Genomic DNA, 22,348 nt, shown 5'->3' with positions numbered 1-22,348 from the left:
AGCTTAATCCGTTATACAGATTGAAAGAAGAAGTTATGATTAAAAGCGAAAGACCCAATTATTTGGGTAGTGGAATATGTATGCTTAACTCTCGTTGAGAGTGTTTATGCCAAACCCAGTTATTTGGGTAGTGGAATGTGTATGCTTAACTCTCGTTGAGAGTGTTTATGCCAAACCCAGTTATTTGGGTAGTGGAATATGTATGCTTAACTCTCGTTGAGAGTGTTTATGCCAAACCCAGTTATTTGGGTAGTGGAATGTGTATGCTTAACTCTCGTTGAGAGTGTTTATGCCAAACCCAGTTATTTGGGTAGTGGAATGTGTATGCTTAACTCTCGTTGAGAGTGTTTATGCCAAACCCAGTTATTTGGGTAGTGGAATGTGTATGCTTAACTCTCGTTGAGAGTGTTTATGCCGAAACCCAATTATTTGGGTAGTCGAATGTGTATGCTTAACTCTCATTGAGAGCGTTTATGCCGAACCCCATTTACTTGGGTAGTTGAATGTGTAAGAAAGAAGAAAGCTCCTATATGAATAGAACTAAAATGAAGTAATTATGATTCGACAACTAAGATGACTAACCTTAAAACCTTGTTGCTGAAGGTAGGTAAAACTTTAAGTTTTTGTTAAACACATGTAAGAAAGAAAAGGTAAGAATGACATGTTTGAAACCGCTAGATGGATTCAAACATAGAAGGAATGAAGGGTATGGATGTTACGTTTAAATCCGTGGGACGGATTTAAAACATAAAAGGATGTAATGAATGCCTTTATAAGTAAGCATTAATATAGGTTTGAATATATAGGGACGATGAACTATTACTAACCGGTCAAGGAAATGAGAAGGTTACGTGGAAGTATGGCATGGGAAGTATAGATTTGTTAAGAAGAAGTCAAACATGATAGGTGTATGTATAAATGGAAGTGAGAAAGGTTTCGGGGACGAAACCTCATTTAAGGGGGGTAGACTTGTAACGCCCCAAAACCGAATTATTAATTTGCTAGTTTGTTATCATGTTTAACAAAAGGGGGTATAATAACTAGGTTAGTAAACCTAGTTAAATGTCTAGCAAATTAAGTAAAGGATTGAAACTTGTGGTAACTATGATGGGTAATAAACTTGAGGGACTAGGATTGCCAAAGTTGAAAGTGAATTTAATTAAAACAAAAATCTCACACACACAAGGTGTGTGTGTGCATGAGAACGATCAGGAGAAGGGAGTGAGGGGTGTAAACCCTAACCCTCAAGAAACCATCAAATTGAAGAAGGATTTCAACCTAAACTAATGCATGAACACGTTTTCTTGATGATCTAGCCCTATTAAACATGTGGTAAGTTGTAATTTACGATTTAATGATCTTGCTATGAAGTGGGTTATGAACAATCCATGAAATTGTACGAAATTGATCATGTACATGTGTTAGAATCACTATATAGAACATGAACTATGCAAGATTCTAAGTAATTTGATGATTTTGGATGAAACCCACTTGTAGTAGTGAAGATGATGATATGGATAATTATACATGTTTAATTGTTGTGTAAAATTCATGTATGATGTTGTATGTAATGAGTAATTGTTAGTTAATTTGGGTATATTATGAGAATTTTATGATTCTAGTGGAACTTGATGATCTTGACATGAACATGTAATATTATGCATAAAATACTTGTACATTAGGCTTAGAAAGTTGTACGCACACCAAGTGTTTGATGAAATGTCTAAATGGAAATGATGTGTGAAATTGTATGCAAGTAATAGGTAATTATATATAGAACGTGATAATAATGTATTTGATAGTAAACTAACATGAGAAGTGCGTTTTAGATATAGTTCATGCGGAGGCTATGTTGAAAGGATGTTGGGTTAGCTAAGTATGAGTTAAGGTGTTAGTTGTGAAGATATGAAAACGTTGGTGTGGAAGAAAAGGATTATGTATGTACATGTGTATATAATTAGGTGATCATGTAGTTTAGTATGTCATATAATACGATCATGAAATGCGTATAATGTTAATACTATGCTCTACCATATTAAGATGGATACATGTTCATAAGTTGAAAGTGTGTAAGTAAGACAGTTGACGTTTTGAAAGTCAACAATGAATGAATAACATGGTTAGCCTTTCGGACACAATTATAATAGTAGAGAAGTAATGTGTTATGTACTAGATGATCTACATGTCGTGTACGATGATGATTGAGATGCGTGAATGTGGAACAAGGTAACTTTTAGTCTATGCCTTATGTATGTGGTATTTGGTTAATAAAAATGCAAGTAATATATGAATGGAAGGAAATGAATGTTAGTATGAATGAGCATTTGTGCTAACCATAATGTGATTGTAATGACATGAAAGGAGAGGGATCACATTAGCATGGACTCAAGAACGGAACGTTAACGGGTCATGAGGAGGTGAGGAAGCAAGCTTGAACACGGACGCTTAAGGTAAGTGATTCCGCAATCACTTCTTAGTTGTTATGTAATGTTATATGCAATCTAATTATATGTGATAATTGAGGTCAAATAGGAATGAGTTGTATGATGTCAATAAAGTATTAAACGGATCTTAGTTTGAACCAAGCTAGGCAGGTGTGATTAAGAAATTGTAGCTAAGTAGTGAGATTGGTTACTCATGCAAGAAATTCCTTTGTTATTAAGGATATAGCATAATTGACTAAAATGCCCTTGATAGGTATATCGAGCAAACGACCTTAGAAGTTGTTTGGAATCAAGATATTCGATTAGTATAATACTTTGGTCAAGCATGAAAATGTGGAGTATGTTTTTGTATGTCATAAACTACTTAATGCATAAATACCCATAACGGGTCAAGGTAAGCTTCTGACCATGTTAAAAATAGGTAAGACATCCAAGAATTTAATCCTCTATGATAAATGACGTTGATATTAAAAGGTTCATGAGGAGTCGAGGTTAAGTAATCAGATTATGTTGATAAATGCACGAACGGGTCAAATAGTTAGAAAAGGGTAATATGTCGAATGCACGTAAGTTAAGAAATTCCTTATTCCGGAGGTAGGATTTTAAGTTAATATGATAGAATGTGAATTTACAAGCATGTAGGAAGAAACGGGAGGTTAAACGGGTAAACGGTTCAAAAGTTATGCGCGTTTTAGTGCGTACGGACGACGAAACGGAACTGCAGAAAACTGCAGTTTCTAGAGGGCGTCGCCGACGGGTATGGGGGCGTCGCCGACGGGCTCCAGAAAGTGAATTTTTGTGCTGACGGGTTAATCTCCTGTCTACGGGTTTTTGGGCTACGGGTAAATGCAAGGCCCGTCGCCGACGGCCCTAGGGGCGTCGGCGACGGCCTCCCCAAGTTCCAAAAGCTGAAATCTTGTTATTTAAGTTATTTTATGTATCGTAGGCTTCGGTTTGTCATCCGTGGTCTACGGCGGACCTTCCAAACATGATTTTGATGGTTCCTTAGATGTTTATGAGCTATAAAGCTAAGTCTAAGACCCATGTAAATAATGTATGATTATGTAAGAGGTACGCGTGATCTAGCACGTGTACATAAAGGTATGCATGTAGGTAATGACGTAGGAAGGGTATGAACAAATGTAGATGTGTATGTATGTATGTATAAAGATATGTACGAGTGTATGCATGTATGTAATGATGTAGGAAAGGTTTGTACGTATATAGATGTGCATGTATGTATGTATAAAGATATGTACGAGTGTATGCATGTATGTAATGATGTAGGAAAGGTTTGTACGTATATAGATGTGCATGTATGTATGTATAAAGATATGTACGAGTGTATGCATGTATGTAATGATGTAGGAAAGGTTTGTACGTATATAGATGTGCATGTATGTATGTAAAAAGATATGTACGAGTGTATGCATGTATGTAATGATGTAGGAAAGGTTTGTACGTATATAGATGTGCATGTATGTATGTATAAAGATATGTACGAGCGTATGCATGTATGTAAAGATGTAGGAAAGGTACGTACGTATGTAGAAGTATATGTATGTATGTAATAAGACATGTATGAGAGTATACACGTATGTAAAATTGTAGGGAAGATATGTACGTATGTAGATGTGTATGTATGTATGTAATTACGCATGTATGCATAATTTAGTCACGTTGAGGGCTAACGTTATTAATGGTGCACCTTGAGAATGAAAAGTAATGCAGGTACATTATTGAAGCCTCACCAGGAAATGGATACGCATATGAAATGCTTAAAGTTTGAAAGATGACGAAATGTGAAGTGTACGCGAATGAATCTTGTTTATATAATGTGTACTAATGTTATGAATGTATGTGGTGAGTGCAGGTTATACGGATAACGGGCGGATTATCACAAGAATTAGAGATCGAAGACCGAGTCACGAGATAGATTGTACGGGAATAATTAAGTATGTACTATTAGTAAACATGACTTATATTTTATCTTTGTAAAAGATACATTTTTAAAACGAACTTTCAAGTAAGTCAAGACGTTTGTAATGAAAGAAATTTTATGGTACGAATTTCCGCTGCGACTTTTGACAAATACGAATTAGGGCGTAACAAGTTGGTATCAGAGCCCTGGTTTGAGAGAATCAAGTAATATAAAGTAAATGCTTGAACTCAAACCGGTGTGCTCTCGTAATCAAGAACCCGTACAATCCAAGACTCGATCGAGGCCTAAATGCAAAAGCAAATGTAAGTATGTATTAGATTATGTATTTGAAGGAAACTAATAGTATGTTATGTGCAAGGTAAGCTTAAGAGTTTGAAGAGGATGATCCGTGAATGCAGAATAGGATGAACGCTAAGGCGGGCAAAGGTGCAAATAGGCAAATTAACCCCAGGTACACACTACTAACATGTATGAGTACCGATGTCAAAAGAAAAAGGAAGGGGTCTCCTTGGAGGGTAATTATTAAACGAAAGACAATGATGTGGTCTTGGGGAAGTTTTAGAAATATGCACGAAACTGAAACCCATTTCTCTGGCATAAGGCGATGATTACACGAAGGCACGAAACTAGTGTGTGAATTGCGCACCTGGCCAGTACGCAAGAAGCATATGACGTTCGTGAGACCGTGGCAATTATTGCAGGTATGTCCGGTAGAACTGGGTAGCAGGTGGGCGCTATGTTGTAGCGAATGCGAAAAAGCAAATCCATTGCGGATTTGGTTATGCTAACGAAGGTTATGAAAAGTTATGCGAGTCGACCGGTTCTAGCGAACAAGTCGAATAAGAATAAGCTACCATCCGTTTTGAACGGGTGATTTTGAATGCTCTAATGAATGCTAGAAGCTTAATCCGTTATACAGATTGAAAGAAGAAGTTATGATTAAAAGCGAAAGACCCAATTATTTGGGTAGTGGAATATGTATGCTTAACTCTCGTTGAGAGTGTTTATGCCAAACCCAGTTATTTGGGTAGTGGAATGTGTATGCTTAACTCTCGTTGAGAGTGTTTATGCCAAACCCAGTTATTTGGGTAGTGGAATATGTATGCTTAACTCTCGTTGAGAGTGTTTATGCCAAACCCAGTTATTTGGGTAGTGGAATGTGTATGCTTAACTCTCGTTGAGAGTGTTTATGCCAAACCCAGTTATTTGGGTAGTGGAATGTGTATGCTTAACTCTCGTTGAGAGTGTTTATGCCAAACCCAGTTATTTGGGTAGTGGAATGTGTATGCTTAACTCTCGTTGAGAGTGTTTATGCCGAAACCCAATTATTTGGGTAGTCGAATGTGTATGCTTAACTCTCATTGAGAGCGTTTATGCCGAACCCCATTTACTTGGGTAGTTGAATGTGTAAGAAAGAAGAAAGCTCCTATATGAATAGAACTAAAATGAAGTAATTATGATTCGACAACTAAGATGACTAACCTTAAAACCTTGTTGCTGAAGGTAGGTAAAACTTTAAGTTTTTGTTAAACACATGTAAGAAAGAAAAGGTAAGAATGACATGTTTGAAACCGCTAGATGGATTCAAACATAGAAGGAATGAAGGGTATGGATGTTACGTTTAAATCCGTGGGACGGATTTAAAACATAAAAGGATGTAATGAATGCCTTTATAAGTAAGCATTAATATAGGTTTGAATATATAGGGACGATGAACTATTACTAACCGGTCAAGGAAATGAGAAGGTTACGTGGAAGTATGGCATGGGAAGTATAGATTTGTTAAGAAGAAGTCAAACATGATAGGTGTATGTATAAATGGAAGTGAGAAAGGTTTCGGGGACGAAACCTCATTTAAGGGGGTAGACTTGTAACGCCCCAAAACCGAATTATTAATTTGCTAGTTTGTTATCATGTTTAACAAAAGGGGTATAATAACTAGGTTAGTAAACCTAGTTAAATGTCTAGCAAATTAAGTAAAGGATTGAAACTTGTGGTAACTATGATGGGTAATAAACTTGAGGGACTAGGATTGCCAAAGTTGAAAGTGAATTTAATTAAAACAAAAATCTCACACACACAAGGTGTGTGTGTGCGTGAGAACGATCAGGAGAAGGGAGTGAGGGGTGTAAACCCTAACCCTCAAGAAACCATCAAATTGAAGAAGGATTTCAGCCTAAACTAATGCATGAACACGTTTTCTTGATGATCTAGCCCTATTAAACATGTGGTAAGTTGTAATTTACGATTTAATGATCTTGCTATGAAGTGGGTTATGAACAATCCATGAAATTGTACGAAATTGATCATGTACATGTGTTAGAATCACTATATAGAACATGAACTATGCAAGATTCTAAGTAATTTGATGATTTTGGATGAAACCCACTTGTAGTAGTGAAGATGATGATATGGATAATTATACATGTTTAATTGTTGTGTAAAATTCATGTATGATGTTGTATGTAATGAGTAATTGTTAGTTAATTTGGGTATATTATGAGAATTTTATGATTCTAGTGGAACTTGATGATCTTGACATGAACATGTAATATTATGCATTAAAATACTTGTACATTAGGCTTAGAAAGTTGTACGCACACCAAGTGTTTGATGAAATGTCTAAATGGAAATGATGTGTGAAATTGTATGCAAGTAATAGGTAATTATATATAGAACGTGATAATAATGTATTGATAGTAAACTAACATGAGAAGTGCGTTTTAGATATAGTTCATGCGGAGGCTATGTTGAAAGGATGTTGGGTTAGCTAAGTATGAGTTAAGGTGTTAGTTGTGAAGATATGAAAACGTTGGTGTGGAAGAAAAGGATTATGTATGTACATGTGTATATAATTAGGTGATCATGTAGTTTAATATGTCATATAATACGATCATGAAATGCGTATAATGTTAATACTATGCTCTACCATATTAAGATGGATACATGTTCATAAGTTGAAAGTGTGTAAGTAAGACAGTTGACTTTTTGAAAGTTAACAATGAATGAATAACATGGTTAGCCTTTCGGACACAATTATAATAGTAGAGAAGTAATGTGTTATGTACTAGATGATCTACATGTCGTGTACGATGATGATTGAGATGCGTGAATGTGGAACAAGGTAACTTTTAGTCTATGCCTTATGTATGTGGTATTTGGTTAATAAAAATGCAAGTAATATATGAATGGAAGGAAATGAATGTTAGTATGAATGAGCATTTGTGCTAACCATAATGTGATTGTAATGACATGAAAGGAGAGGGATCACATTAGCATGGACTCAAGAACGGAACGTTAACGGGTCATGAGGAGGTGAGGAAGCAAGCTTGAACACGGACGCTTAAGGTAAGTGATTCCGCAATCACTTCTTAGTTGTTATGTAATGTTATATGCAATCTAATTATATGTGATAATTGAGGTCAAATAGGAATGAGTTGTATGATGTCAATAAAGTATTAAACGGATCTTAGTTTGAACCAAGCTAGGCAGGTGTGATTAAGAAATTGTAGCTAAGTAGTGAGATTGGTTACTCATGCAAGAAATTCCTTTGTTATTAAGGATATAGCATAATTGACTAAAATGCCCTTGATAGGTATATCGAGCAAACGACCTTAGAAGTTGTTTGGAATCAAGATATTCGATTAGTATAATACTTTGGTCAAGCATGAAAATGTGGAGTATGTTTTTGTATGTCATAAACTACTTAATGCATAAATACCCATAACGGGTCAAGGTAAGCTTCTGACCAAAAATATGTTAAAAATAGGTAAGACATCCAAGAATTTAATCCTCTATGATAAATGACGTTGATATTAAAAGGTTCATGAGGAGTCGAGGTTAAGTAATCAGATTATGTTGATAAATGCACGAACGGGTCAAATAGTTAGAAAAGGGTAATATGTCGAATGCACGTAAGTTAAGAAATTCCTTATTCCGGAGGTAGGATTTTAAGTTAATATGATAGAATGTGAATTTACAAGCATGTAGGAAGAAACGGGAGGTTAAACGGGTAAACGGTTCAAAAGTTATGCGCGTTTTAGTGCGTACGGACGACGAAACAGAACTGCAGAAAACTGCAGTTTCTAGAGGGCGTCGCCGACGGGTATGGGGGCGTCGCCGACGGGCTCCAGAAAGTGAATTTTTGTGCTGACGGGTTAATCTCCTGTCTACGGGTTTTTGGGCTACGGGTAAATGCAAGGCCCGTCGCCGACGGCCCTAGGGGCGTCGGCGACGGCCTCCCCAAGTTCCAAAAGCTGAAATCTTGTTATTTAAGTTATTTTATGTATCGTAGGCTTCGGTTTGTCATCCGTGGTCTACGGCGGACCTTCCAAACATGATTTTGATGGTTCCTTAGATGTTTATGAGCTATAAAGCTAAGTCTAAGACCCATGTAAATAATGTATGATTATGTAAGAGGTACGCGTGATCTAGCACGTGTACATAAAGGTATGCATGTAGGTAATGACGTAGGAAGGGTATGAACAAATGTAGATGTGTATGTATGTATGTATAAAGATATGTACGAGTGTATGCATGTATGTAATGATGTAGGAAAGGTTTGTACGTATATAGATGTGCATGTATGTATGTATAAAGATATGTACGAGTGTATGCATGTATGTAATGATGTAGGAAAGGTTTGTACGTATATAGATGTGCATGTATGTATGTATAAAGATATGTACGAGTGTATGCATGTATGTAATGATGTAGGAAAGGTTTGTACGTATATAGATGTGCATGTATGTATGTAAAAAGATATGTACGAGTGTATGCATGTATGTAATGATGTAGGAAAGGTTTGTACGTATATAGATGTGCATGTATGTATGTATAAAGATATGTACGAGCGTATGCATGTATGTATGTAAAGATGTAGGAAAGGTACGTACGTATGTAGAAGTATATGTATGTATGTAATAAGACATGTATGAGAGTATACACGTATGTAAAATTGTAGGGAAGATATGTACGTATGTAGATGTGTATGTATGTATGTAATTACGCATGTATGCATAATTTAGTCACGTTGAGGGCTAACGTTATTAATGGTGCACCTTGAGAATGAAAAGTAATGCAGGTACATTATTGAAGCCTCACCAGGAAATGGATACGCATATGAAATGCTTAAAGTTTGAAAGATGACGAAATGTGAAGTGTACGCGAATGAATCTTGTTTATATAATGTGTACTAATGTTATGAATGTATGTGGTGAGTGCAGGTTATACGGATAACGGGCGGATTATCACAAAAATTAGAGATCGAAGACCGAGTCACGAGATAGATTGTACGGGAATAATTAAGTATGTACTATTAGTAAACATGACTTATATTTTATCTTTGTAAAAGATACATTTTTAAAACGAACTTTCAAGTAAGTCAAGACGTTTGTAATGAAAGAAATTTTATGGTACGAATTTCCGCTGCGACTTTTGACAAATACGAATTAGGGCGTAACAAGTTGGTATCAGAGCCCTGGTTTGAGAGAATCAAGTAATATAAAGTAAATGCTTGAACTCAAACCGGTGTGCTCTCGTAATCAAGAACCCGTACAATCCAAGACTCGATCGAGGCCTAAATGCAAAAGCAAATGTAAGTATATATTAGATTATGTATTTGAAGGAAACTAATAGTATGTTATGTGCAAGGTAAGCTTAAGAGTTTGAAGAGGATGATCCGTGAATGCAGAATAGGATGAACGCTAAGGCGGGCAAAGGTGCAAATAGGCAAATTAACCCCAGGTACACACTACTAACATGTATGAGTACCGATGTCAAAAGAAAAAGGAAGGGGTCTCCTTGGGAGGGTAATTATTAAACGAAAGACAATGATGTGGTCTTGGGGAAGTTTTAGAAATATGCACGAAACTGAAACCCATTTCTCTGGCATAAGGCGATGATTACACGAAGGCACGAAACTAGTGTGTGAATTGCGCACCTGGCCAGTACGCAAGAAGCATATGACGTTCGTGAGACCGTGGCAATTATTGCAGGTATGTCCGGTAGAACTGGGTAGCAGGTGGGCGCTATGTTGTAGCGAATGCGAAAAAGCAAATCCATTGCGGATTTGGTTATGCTAACGAAGGTTATGAAAAGTTATGCGAGTCGACCGGTTCTAGCGAACAAGTCGAATAAGAATAAGCTACCATCCGTTTTGAACGGGTGATTTTGAATGCTCTAATGAATGCTAGAAGCTTAATCCGTTATACAGATTGAAAGAAGAAGTTATGATTAAAAGCGAAAGACCCAATTATTTGGGTAGTGGAATATGTATGCTTAACTCTCGTTGAGAGTGTTTATGCCAAACCCAGTTATTTGGGTAGTGGAATGTGTATGCTTAACTCTCGTTGAGAGTGTTTATGCCAAACCCAGTTATTTGGGTAGTGGAATATGTATGCTTAACTCTCGTTGAGAGTGTTTATGCCAAACCCAGTTATTTGGGTAGTGGAATGTGTATGCTTAACTCTCGTTGAGAGTGTTTATGCCAAACCCAGTTATTTGGGTAGTGGAATGTGTATGCTTAACTCTCGTTGAGAGTGTTTATGCCAAACCCAGTTATTTGGGTAGTGGAATGTGTATGCTTAACTCTCGTTGAGAGTGTTTATGCCGAAACCCAATTATTTGGGTAGTCGAATGTGTATGCTTAACTCTCATTGAGAGCGTTTATGCCGAACCCCATTTACTTGGGTAGTTGAATGTGTAAGAAAGAAGAAAGCTCCTATATGAATAGAACTAAAATGAAGTAATTATGATTCGACAACTAAGATGACTAACCTTAAAACCTTGTTGCTGAAGGTAGGTAAAACTTTAAGTTTTTGTTAAACACATGTAAGAAAGAAAAGGTAAGAATGACATGTTTGAAACCGCTAGATGGATTCAAACATAGAAGGAATGAAGGGTATGGATGTTACGTTTAAATCCGTGGGACGGATTTAAAACATAAAAGGATGTAATGAATGCCTTTATAAGTAAGCATTAATATAGGTTTGAATATATAGGGACGATGAACTATTACTAACCGGTCAAGGAAATGAGAAGGTTACGTGGAAGTATGGCATGGGAAGTATAGATTTGTTAAGAAGAAGTCAAACATGATAGGTGTATGTATAAATGGAAGTGAGAAAGGTTTCGGGGACGAAACCTCATTTAAGGGGGGTAGACTTGTAACGCCCCAAAACCGAATTATTAATTTGCTAGTTTGTTATCATGTTTAACAAAAGGGGGTATAATAACTAGGTTAGTAAACCTAGTTAAATGTCTAGCAAATTAAGTAAAGGATTGAAACTTGTGGTAACTATGATGGGTAATAAACTTGAGGGACTAGGATTGCCAAAGTTGAAAGTGAATTTAATTAAAACAAAAATCTCACACACACAAGGTGTGTGTGTGCATGAGAACGATCAGGAGAAGGGAGTGAGGGGTGTAAACCCTAACCCTCAAGAAACCATCAAATTGAAGAAGGATTTCAACCTAAACTAATGCATGAACACGTTTTCTTGATGATCTAGCCCTATTAAACATGTGGTAAGTTGTAATTTACGATTTAATGATCTTGCTATGAAGTGGGTTATGAACAATCCATGAAATTGTACGAAATTGATCATGTACATGTGTTAGAATCACTATATAGAACATGAACTATGCAAGATTCTAAGTAATTTGATGATTTTGGATGAAACCCACTTGTAGTAGTGAAGATGATGATATGGATAATTATACATGTTTAATTGTTGTGTAAAATTCATGTATGATGTTGTATGTAATGAGTAATTGTTAGTTAATTTGGGTATATTATGAGAATTTTATGATTCTAGTGGAACTTGATGATCTTGACATGAACATGTAATATTATGCATAAAATACTTGTACATTAGGCTTAGAAAGTTGTACGCACACCAAGTGTTTGATGAAATGTCTAAATGGAAATGATGTGTGAAATTGTATGCAAGTAATAGGTAATTATATATAGAACGTGATAATAATGTATTTGATAGTAAACTAACATGAGAAGTGCGTTTTAGATATAGTTCATGCGGAGGCTATGTTGAAAGGATGTTGGGTTAGCTAAGTATGAGTTAAGGTGTTAGTTGTGAAGATATGAAAACGTTGGTGTGGAAGAAAAGGATTATGTATGTACATGTGTATATAATTAGGTGATCATGTAGTTTAGTATGTCATATAATACGATCATGAAATGCGTATAATGTTAATACTATGCTCTACCATATTAAGATGGATACATGTTCATAAGTTGAAAGTGTGTAAGTAAGACAGTTGACGTTTTGAAAGTCAACAATGAATGAATAACATGGTTAGCCTTTCGGACACAATTATAATAGTAGAGAAGTAATGTGTTATGTACTAGATGATCTACATGTCGTGTACGATGATGATTGAGATGCGTGAATGTGGAACAAGGTAACTTTTAGTCTATGCCTTATGTATGTGGTATTTGGTTAATAAAAATGCAAGTAATATATGAATGGAAGGAAATGAATGTTAGTATGAATGAGCATTTGTGCTAACCATAATGTGATTGTAATGACATGAAAGGAGAGGGATCACATTAGCATGGACTCAAGAACGGAACGTTAACGGGTCATGAGGAGGTGAGGAAGCAAGCTTGAACACGGACGCTTAAGGTAAGTGATTCCGCAATCACTTCTTAGTTGTTATGTAATGTTATATGCAATCTAATTATATGTGATAATTGAGGTCAAATAGGAATGAGTTGTATGATGTCAATAAAGTATTAAACGGATCTTAGTTTGAACCAAGCTAGGCAGGTGTGATTAAGAAATTGTAGCTAAGTAGTGAGATTGGTTACTCATGCAAGAAATTCCTTTGTTATTAAGGATATAGCATAATTGACTAAAATGCCCTTGATAGGTATATCGAGCAAACGACCTTAGAAGTTGTTTGGAATCAAGATATTCGATTAGTATAATACTTTGGTCAAGCATGAAAATGTGGAGTATGTTTTTGTATGTCATAAACTACTTAATGCATAAATACCCATAACGGGTCAAGGTAAGCTTCTGACCATGTTAAAAATAGGTAAGACATCCAAGAATTTAATCCTCTATGATAAATGACGTTGATATTAAAAGGTTCATGAGGAGTCGAGGTTAAGTAATCAGATTATGTTGATAAATGCACGAACGGGTCAAATAGTTAGAAAAGGGTAATATGTCGAATGCACGTAAGTTAAGAAATTCCTTATTCCGGAGGTAGGATTTTAAGTTAATATGATAGAATGTGAATTTACAAGCATGTAGGAAGAAACGGGAGGTTAAACGGGTAAACGGTTCAAAAGTTATGCGCGTTTTAGTGCGTACGGACGACGAAACGGAACTGCAGAAAACTGCAGTTTCTAGAGGGCGTCGCCGACGGGTATGGGGGCGTCGCCGACGGGCTCCAGAAAGTGAATTTTTGTGCTGACGGGTTAATCTCCTGTCTACGGGTTTTTGGGCTACGGGTAAATGCAAGGCCCGTCGCCGACGGCCCTAGGGGCGTCGGCGACGGCCTCCCCAAGTTCCAAAAGCTGAAATCTTGTTATTTAAGTTATTTTATGTATCGTAGGCTTCGGTTTGTCATCCGTGGTCTACGGCGGACCTTCCAAACATGATTTTGATGGTTCCTTAGATGTTTATGAGCTATAAAGCTAAGTCTAAGACCCATGTAAATAATGTATGATTATGTAAGAGGTACGCGTGATCTAGCACGTGTACATAAAGGTATGCATGTAGGTAATGACGTAGGAAGGGTATGAACAAATGTAGATGTGTATGTATGTATGTATAAAGATATGTACGAGTGTATGCATGTATGTAATGATGTAGGAAAGGTTTGTACGTATATAGATGTGCATGTATGTATGTATAAAGATATGTACGAGTGTATGCATGTATGTAATGATGTAGGAAAGGTTTGTACGTATATAGATGTGCATGTATGTATGTAAAAAGATATGTACGAGTGTATGCATGTATGTAATGATGTAGGAAAGGTTTGTACGTATATAGATGTGCATGTATGTATGTATAAAGATATGTACGAGCGTATGCATGTATGTAAAGATGTAGGAAAGGTACGTACGTATGTAGAAGTATATGTATGTATGTAATAAGACATGTATGAGAGTATACACGTATGTAAAATTGTAGGGAAGATATGTACGTATGTAGATGTGTATGTATGTATGTAATTACGCATGTATGCATAATTTAGTCACGTTGAGGGCTAACGTTATTAATGGTGCACCTTGAGAATGAAAAGTAATGCAGGTACATTATTGAAGCCTCACCAGGAAATGGATACGCATATGAAATGCTTAAAGTTTGAAAGATGACGAAATGTGAAGTGTACGCGAATGAATCTTGTTTATATAATGTGTACTAATGTTATGAATGTATGTGGTGAGTGCAGGTTATACGGATAACGGGCGGATTATCACAAGAATTAGAGATCGAAGACCGAGTCACGAGATAGATTGTACGGGAATAATTAAGTATGTACTATTAGTAAACATGACTTATATTTTATCTTTGTAAAAGATACATTTTTAAAACGAACTTTCAAGTAAGTCAAGACGTTTGTAATGAAAGAAATTTTATGGTACGAATTTCCGCTGCGACTTTTGACAAATACGAATTAGGGCGTAACAAGTTGGTATCAGAGCCCTGGTTTGAGAGAATCAAGTAATATAAAGTAAATGCTTGAACTCAAACCGGTGTGCTCTCGTAATCAAGAACCCGTACAATCCAAGACTCGATCGAGGCCTAAATGCAAAAGCAAATGTAAGTATGTATTAGATTATGTATTTGAAGGAAACTAATAGTATGTTATGTGCAAGGTAAGCTTAAGAGTTTGAAGAGGATGATCCGTGAATGCAGAATAGGATGAACGCTAAGGCGGGCAAAGGTGCAAATAGGCAAATTAACCCCAGGTACACACTACTAACATGTATGAGTACCGATGTCAAAAGAAAAAGGAAGGGGTCTCCTTGGGAGGGTAATTATTAAACGAAAGACAATGATGTGGTCTTGGGGAAGTTTTAGAAATATGCACGAAACTGAAACCCATTTCTCTGGCATAAGGCGATGATTACACGAAGGCACGAAACTAGTGTGTGAATTGCGCACCTGGCCAGTACGCAAGAAGCATATGACGTTCGTGAGACCGTGGCAATTATTGCAGGTATGTCCGGTAGAACTGGGTAGCAGGTGGGCGCTATGTTGTAGCGAATGCGAAAAAGCAAATCCATTGCGGATTTGGTTATGCTAACGAAGGTTATGAAAAGTTATGCGAGTCGACCGGTTCTAGCGAACAAGTCGAATAAGAATAAGCTACCATCCGTTTTGAACGGGTGATTTTGAATGCTCTAATGAATGCTAGAAGCTTAATCCGTTATACAGATTGAAAGAAGAAGTTATGATTAAAAGCGAAAGACCCAATTATTTGGGTAGTGGAATATGTATGCTTAACTCTCGTTGAGAGTGTTTATGCCAAACCCAGTTATTTGGGTAGTGGAATGTGTATGCTTAACTCTCGTTGAGAGTGTTTATGCCAAACCCAGTTATTTGGGTAGTGGAATATGTATGCTTAACTCTCGTTGAGAGTGTTTATGCCAAACCCAGTTATTTGGGTAGTGGAATGTGTATGCTTAACTCTCGTTGAGAGTGTTTATGCCAAACCCAGTTATTTGGGTAGTGGAATGTGTATGCTTAACTCTCGTTGAGAGTGTTTATGCCAAACCCAGTTATTTGGGTAGTGGAATGTGTATGCTTAACTCTCGTTGAGAGTGTTTATGCCGAAACCCAATTATTTGGGTAGTCGAATGTGTATGCTTAACTCTCATTGAGAGCGTTTATGCCGAACCCCATTTACTTGGGTAGTTGAATGTGTAAGAAAGAAGAAAGCTCCTATATGAATAGAACTAAAATGAAGTAATTATGATTCGACAACTAAGATGACTAACCTTAAAACCTTGTTGCTGAAGGTAGGTAAAACTTTAAGTTTTTGTTAAACACATGTAAGAAAGAAAAGGTAAGAATGACATGTTTGAAACCGCTAGATGGATTCAAACATAGAAGGAATGAAGGGTATGGATGTTACGTTTAAATCCGTGGGACGGATTTAAAACATAAAAGGATGTAATGAATGCCTTTATAAGTAAGCATTAATATAGGTTTGAATATATAGGGACGATGAACTATTACTAACCGGTCAAGGAAATGAGAAGGTTACGTGGAAGTATGGCATGGGAAGTATAGATTTGTTAAGAAGAAGTCAAACATGATAGGTGTATGTATAAATGGAAGTGAGAAAGGTTTCGGGGACGAAACCTCATTTAAGGGGGGTAGACTTGTAACGCCCCAAAACCGAATTATTAATTTGCTAGTTTGTTATCATGTTTAACAAAAGGGGGTATAATAACTAGGTTAGTAAACCTAGTTAAATGTCTAGCAAATTAAGTAAAGGATTGAAACTTGTGGTAACTATGATGGGTAATAAACTTGAGGGACTAGGATTGCCAAAGTTGAAAGTGAATTTAATTAAAACAAAAATCTCACACACACAAGGTGTGTGTGTGCGTGAGAACGATCAGGAGAAGGGAGTGAGGGGTGTAAACCCTAACCCTCAAGAAACCATCAAATTGAAGAAGGATTTCAGCCTAAACTAATGCATGAACACGTTTTCTTGATGATCTAGCCCTATTAAACATGTGGTAAGTTGTAATTTACGATTTAATGATCTTGCTATGAAGTGGGTTATGAACAATCCATGAAATTGTACGAAATTGATCATGTACATGTGTTAGAATCACTATATAGAACATGAACTATGCAAGATTCTAAGTAATTTGATGATTTTGGATGAAACCCACTTGTAGTAGTGAAGATGATGATATGGATAATTATACATGTTTAATTGTTGTGTAAAATTCATGTATGATGTTGTATGTAATGAGTAATTGTTAGTTAATTTGGGTATATTATGAGAATTTTATGATTCTAGTGGAACTTGATGATCTTGACATGAACATGTAATATTATGCATAAAATACTTGTACATTAGGCTTAGAAAGTTGTACGCACACCAAGTGTTTGATGAAATGTCTAAATGGAAATGATGTGTGAAATTGTATGCAAGTAATAGGTAATTATATATAGAACGTGATAATAATGTATTTGATAGTAAACTAACATGAGAAGTGCGTTTTAGATATAGTTCATGCGGAGGCTATGTTGAAAGGATGTTGGGTTAGCTAAGTATGAGTTAAGGTGTTAGTTGTGAAGATATGAAAACGTTGGTGTGGAAGAAAAGGATTATGTATGTACATGTGTATATAATTAGGTGATCATGTAGTTTAATATGTCATATAATACGATCATGAAATGCGTATAATGTTAATACTATGCTCTACCATATTAAGATGGATACATGTTCATAAGTTGAAAGTGTGTAAGTAAGACAGTTGACTTTTTGAAAGTTAACAATGAATGAATAACATGGTTAGCCTTTCGGACACAATTATAATAGTAGAGAAGTAATGTGTTATGTACTAGATGATCTACATGTCGTGTACGATGATGATTGAGATGCGTGAATGTGGAACAAGGTAACTTTTAGTCTATGCCTTATGTATGTGGTATTTGGTTAATAAAAATGCAAGTAATATATGAATGGAAGGAAATGAATGTTAGTATGAATGAGCATTTGTGCTAACCATAATGTGATTGTAATGACATGAAAGGAGAGGGATCACATTAGCATGGACTCAAGAACGGAACGTTAACGGGTCATGAGGAGGTGAGGAAGCAAGCTTGAACACGGACGCTTAAGGTAAGTGATTCCGCAATCACTTCTTAGTTGTTATGTAATGTTATATGCAATCTAATTATATGTGATAATTGAGGTCAAATAGGAATGAGTTGTATGATGTCAATAAAGTATTAAACGGATCTTAGTTTGAACCAAGCTAGGCAGGTGTGATTAAGAAATTGTAGCTAAGTAGTGAGATTGGTTACTCATGCAAGAAATTCCTTTGTTATTAAGGATATAGCATAATTGACTAAAATGCCCTTGATAGGTATATCGAGCAAACGACCTTAGAAGTTGTTTGGAATCAAGATATTCGATTAGTATAATACTTTGGTCAAGCATGAAAATGTGGAGTATGTTTTTGTATGTCATAAACTACTTAATGCATAAATACCCATAACGGGTCAAGGTAAGCTTCTGACCAAAAATATGTTAAAAATAGGTAAGACATCCAAGAATTTAATCCTCTATGATAAATGACGTTGATATTAAAAGGTTCATGAGGAGTCGAGGTTAAGTAATCAGATTATGTTGATAAATGCACGAACGGGTCAAATAGTTAGAAAAGGGTAATATGTCGAATGCACGTAAGTTAAGAAATTCCTTATTCCGGAGGTAGGATTTTAAGTTAATATGATAGAATGTGAATTTACAAGCATGTAGGAAGAAACGGGAGGTTAAACGGGTAAACGGTTCAAAAGTTATGCGCGTTTTAGTGCGTACGGACGACGAAACGGAACTGCAGAAAACTGCAGTTTCTAGAGGGCGTCGCCGACGGGTATGGGGGCGTCGCCGACGGGCTCCAGAAAGTGAATTTTTGTGCTGACGGGTTAATCTCCTGTCTACGGGTTTTTGGGCTACGGGTAAATGCAAGGCCCGTCGCCGACGGCCCTAGGGGCGTCGGCGACGGCCTCCCCAAGTTCCAAAAGCTGAAATCTTGTTATTTAAGTTATTTTATGTATCGTAGGCTTCGGTTTGTCATCCGTGGTCTACGGCGGACCTTCCAAACATGATTTTGATGGTTCCTTAGATGTTTATGAGCTATAAAGCTAAGTCTAAGACCCATGTAAATAATGTATGATTATGTAAGAGGTACGCGTGATCTAGCACGTGTACATAAAGGTATGCATGTAGGTAATGACGTAGGAAGGGTATGAACAAATGTAGATGTGTATGTATGTATGTATAAAGATATGTACGAGTGTATGCATGTATGTAATGATGTAGGAAAGGTTTGTACGTATATAGATGTGCATGTATGTATGTATGTATAAAGATATGTACGAGTGTATGCATGTATGTAATGATGTAGGAAAGGTTTGTACGTATATAGATGTGCATGTATGTATGTATAAAGATATGTACGAGTGTATGCATGTATGTAATGATGTAGGAAAGGTTTGTACGTATATAGATGTGCATGTATGTATGTAAAAAGATATGTACGAGTGTATGCATGTATGTAATGATGTAGGAAAGGTTTGTACGTATATAGATGTGCATGTATGTATGTATAAAGATATGTACGAGCGTATGCATGTATGTAAAGATGTAGGAAAGGTACGTACGTATGTAGAAGTATATGTATGTATGTAATAAGACATGTATGAGAGTATACACGTATGTAAAATTGTAGGGAAGATATGTACGTAAGTAGATGTGTATGTATGTATGTAATTACGCATGTATGCATAATTTAGTCACGTTGAGGGCTAACGTTATTAATGGTGCACCTTGAGAATGAAAAGTAATGCAGGTACATTATTGAAGCCTCACCAGGAAATGGATACGCATATGAAATGCTTAAAGTTTGAAAGATGACGAAATGTGAAGTGTACGCGAATGAATCTTGTTTATATAATGTGTACTAATGTTATGAATGTATGTGGTGAGTGCAGGTTATACGGATAACGGGCGGATTATCACAAGAATTAGAGATCGAAGACCGAGTCACGAGATAGATTGTACGGGAATAATTAAGTATGTACTATTAGTAAACATGACTTATATTTTATCTTTGTAAAAGATACATTTTTAAAACGAACTTTCAAGTAAGTCAAGACGTTTGTAATGAAAGAAATTTTATGGTACGAATTTCCGCTGCGACTTTTGACAAATACGAATTAGGGCGTAACATTGGTATCCACTAGGTGAGAGGAACATCGTTGCTTTCGATGTTCTTTCTGAGACTTTCAGAATGCTTCGTTTTCCCGAGAGTATCGTCGTCAATCCTTGCCAAGGGTATTTTTTGACCATCGCAAAGAGGCTGCATTTGATTTATCACACCCTGACTTTTGCGGAAGCGTATGATGTGTGACTGGTTTAACATCATTGCATTCAATCATAATAAACAACTACGTGATCAAAACGATGTTCATCCATTCATGAAATTTGAGTATTACAAACATTGGTTATTTAAGTTTTAAAACATAACATTCGACTAGGTTATAAACCAATAAAAGTGGATGACATCTAAACTTGAAATCTATTTCTAGAAACAACACCCGCGCCCAAGATCCAACCTGTCACCTGAAATACATATAATTTTGGAAAACATCAACAAAAGTTGAGCGAGTTCATGCGTTTTGTGTGAGTACTCGTAAACTTATAAACCTTTGAGAGACTCCTTTGAAAACAGGTATGAAAAGCGTGTATGAACATACCAAATAAATGTTTTACAAGGACATTAAGGCATGTGAGGACATAGGGAGTACTCAAATGAGTAGGCTTATACCCTTGTCGATTTTCCCTCGACTATGTCGATTTCCCTCGACTATGTCGAATTTCCCTTCGACTATGTCAATTTACCTTGACTATGTGATGTGGGGTAAAATACACATATTTGTCCCGTGTAGACTGTATAATTTTCAATTTACCTAACTTGTGAAGAGTCCCACAATAGCTGGTATTGACATGGAATCAAGAGTAGGTATTTCAAATCCATGAAGGGTGGAGATCGAAGACCGAGTCACGGCGTTTCATTGAATCTGTCCAAAGTTTCTACATCTGGGACTCGTATGCGGCCCGCATTAGGATTCAGCAACTCGGACGCGGGCCGCATGAATCCTAATGTCAGAAAACAAATCAGCAGCTGGCTCGCGGCCCGCATTAAATTACCCATAACTTTAACGCGGCCCGCATTAGACCTGATTTCCAAGATTTTCAAATCTTTTGTAATGATTAACCTGACCTTTCGGTTTCGAAGGGGTAACTTTGCGATTTGGTATAATTTTCAATTTACCTAACTTGTGAAGAGTCTCGTGTAACAATAGCTGGTATTGACATGGAATCAAGAGTAGGTATTTCAAATCCATGAAGGGAATGTCGACTATCAACTACTATCAACTGTTGTGTACACAATTTTGCAACTTTCAATTGGATTGACAGCATATACGGGTTTGGCAGCAGATGGACCACCAAGATAGGTAGTATCAGATGTATGAGGATGATATTCAGAGATTGGTGGGTTAGTATCATCGGATGCGATAGGTTTAACACTAGATATTTCAACACGGGATGAATCAGAGGACGCTTTATGTAACAATAATCCCGAATGCCCCAGCAATGAAATTTGTGGGATACACTGTTGTCTAATGTTGCGTGAACCGCCGTAAACTCATGTGTGTCGCCGGTAAGCCGCTGTGAACAGTCGTGAACCTCAATCAAAGTGCAGATGTCGCGTGAACCACCGTAAACTCATGTGTGCCGTCGGTAAGCCGTCGTGAACAGCCGTGAACCTCAATCAAAGTGCAGATGATGATGATGCAGATTGTGGATTGGGAACAAATGTGATGAAGAAACCCTAAAACAGGGGACACGTGTGTTTATGTTACAGTCCATATATTTACAATTTTGACACCGTGTGTTTTTTTGTTATAATTCAATATATTTACAATTTTGCCATGTGTTCACATTGGTTCTCGCGGTTCTCGCAATAAGAGGTGGTTCTCGCATGATCTTCTCCCTATATATATATATATATATATATATATATATATATATATATATATATATATATATATATTCTAAATATATATTTACCCATTTTTATTTATAAAAACCAACCTCCAATATTTGTATTTTTGTTACAAAATCTATGGCAAAGTTTATATTGAAAACCATAGTTAAAACA

The 22,348-nt window shown here is 36.4% G+C and overlaps 4 long non-coding RNA genes across 4 annotated transcripts; all 4 read left to right on the top strand.

Annotated features, from left to right (window-relative positions):
• Nucleotides 1-977: 977 nt before the first annotated feature.
• Nucleotides 978-4,428, top strand: LOC110871865. The gene is made up of 3 exons (XR_002553984.2): nucleotides 978-1,332; nucleotides 2,362-2,450; nucleotides 4,318-4,428. It is a non-coding gene; the product is annotated as an uncharacterized LOC110871865 (long non-coding RNA).
• Nucleotides 4,429-6,318: 1,890 nt separating this feature from the next.
• On the top strand, nucleotides 6,319-9,642 carry LOC118479554. The gene is made up of 3 exons (XR_004859719.1): nucleotides 6,319-6,616; nucleotides 7,646-7,734; nucleotides 9,612-9,642. It is a non-coding gene; the product is annotated as an uncharacterized LOC118479554 (long non-coding RNA).
• Nucleotides 9,643-11,558: 1,916 nt separating this feature from the next.
• Nucleotides 11,559-14,928, top strand: LOC110871883. The gene is made up of 3 exons (XR_002553990.2): nucleotides 11,559-11,913; nucleotides 12,943-13,031; nucleotides 14,818-14,928. It is a non-coding gene; the product is annotated as an uncharacterized LOC110871883 (long non-coding RNA).
• Nucleotides 14,929-16,764: 1,836 nt separating this feature from the next.
• On the top strand, nucleotides 16,765-20,225 carry LOC110871876. The gene is made up of 3 exons (XR_002553988.2): nucleotides 16,765-17,119; nucleotides 18,149-18,237; nucleotides 20,115-20,225. It is a non-coding gene; the product is annotated as an uncharacterized LOC110871876 (long non-coding RNA).
• Nucleotides 20,226-22,348: the final 2,123 nt, after the last annotated feature.

Source organism: Helianthus annuus, chromosome 1, assembly GCF_002127325.2.
Source record: "Helianthus annuus cultivar XRQ/B chromosome 1, HanXRQr2.0-SUNRISE, whole genome shotgun sequence".
Lineage (NCBI taxonomy): Eukaryota > Viridiplantae > Streptophyta > Magnoliopsida > Asterales > Asteraceae > Helianthus > Helianthus annuus.
Note: the sequence above shows the minus strand (reverse complement) of the source record. Positions and strands in the feature narration are given on the sequence as shown.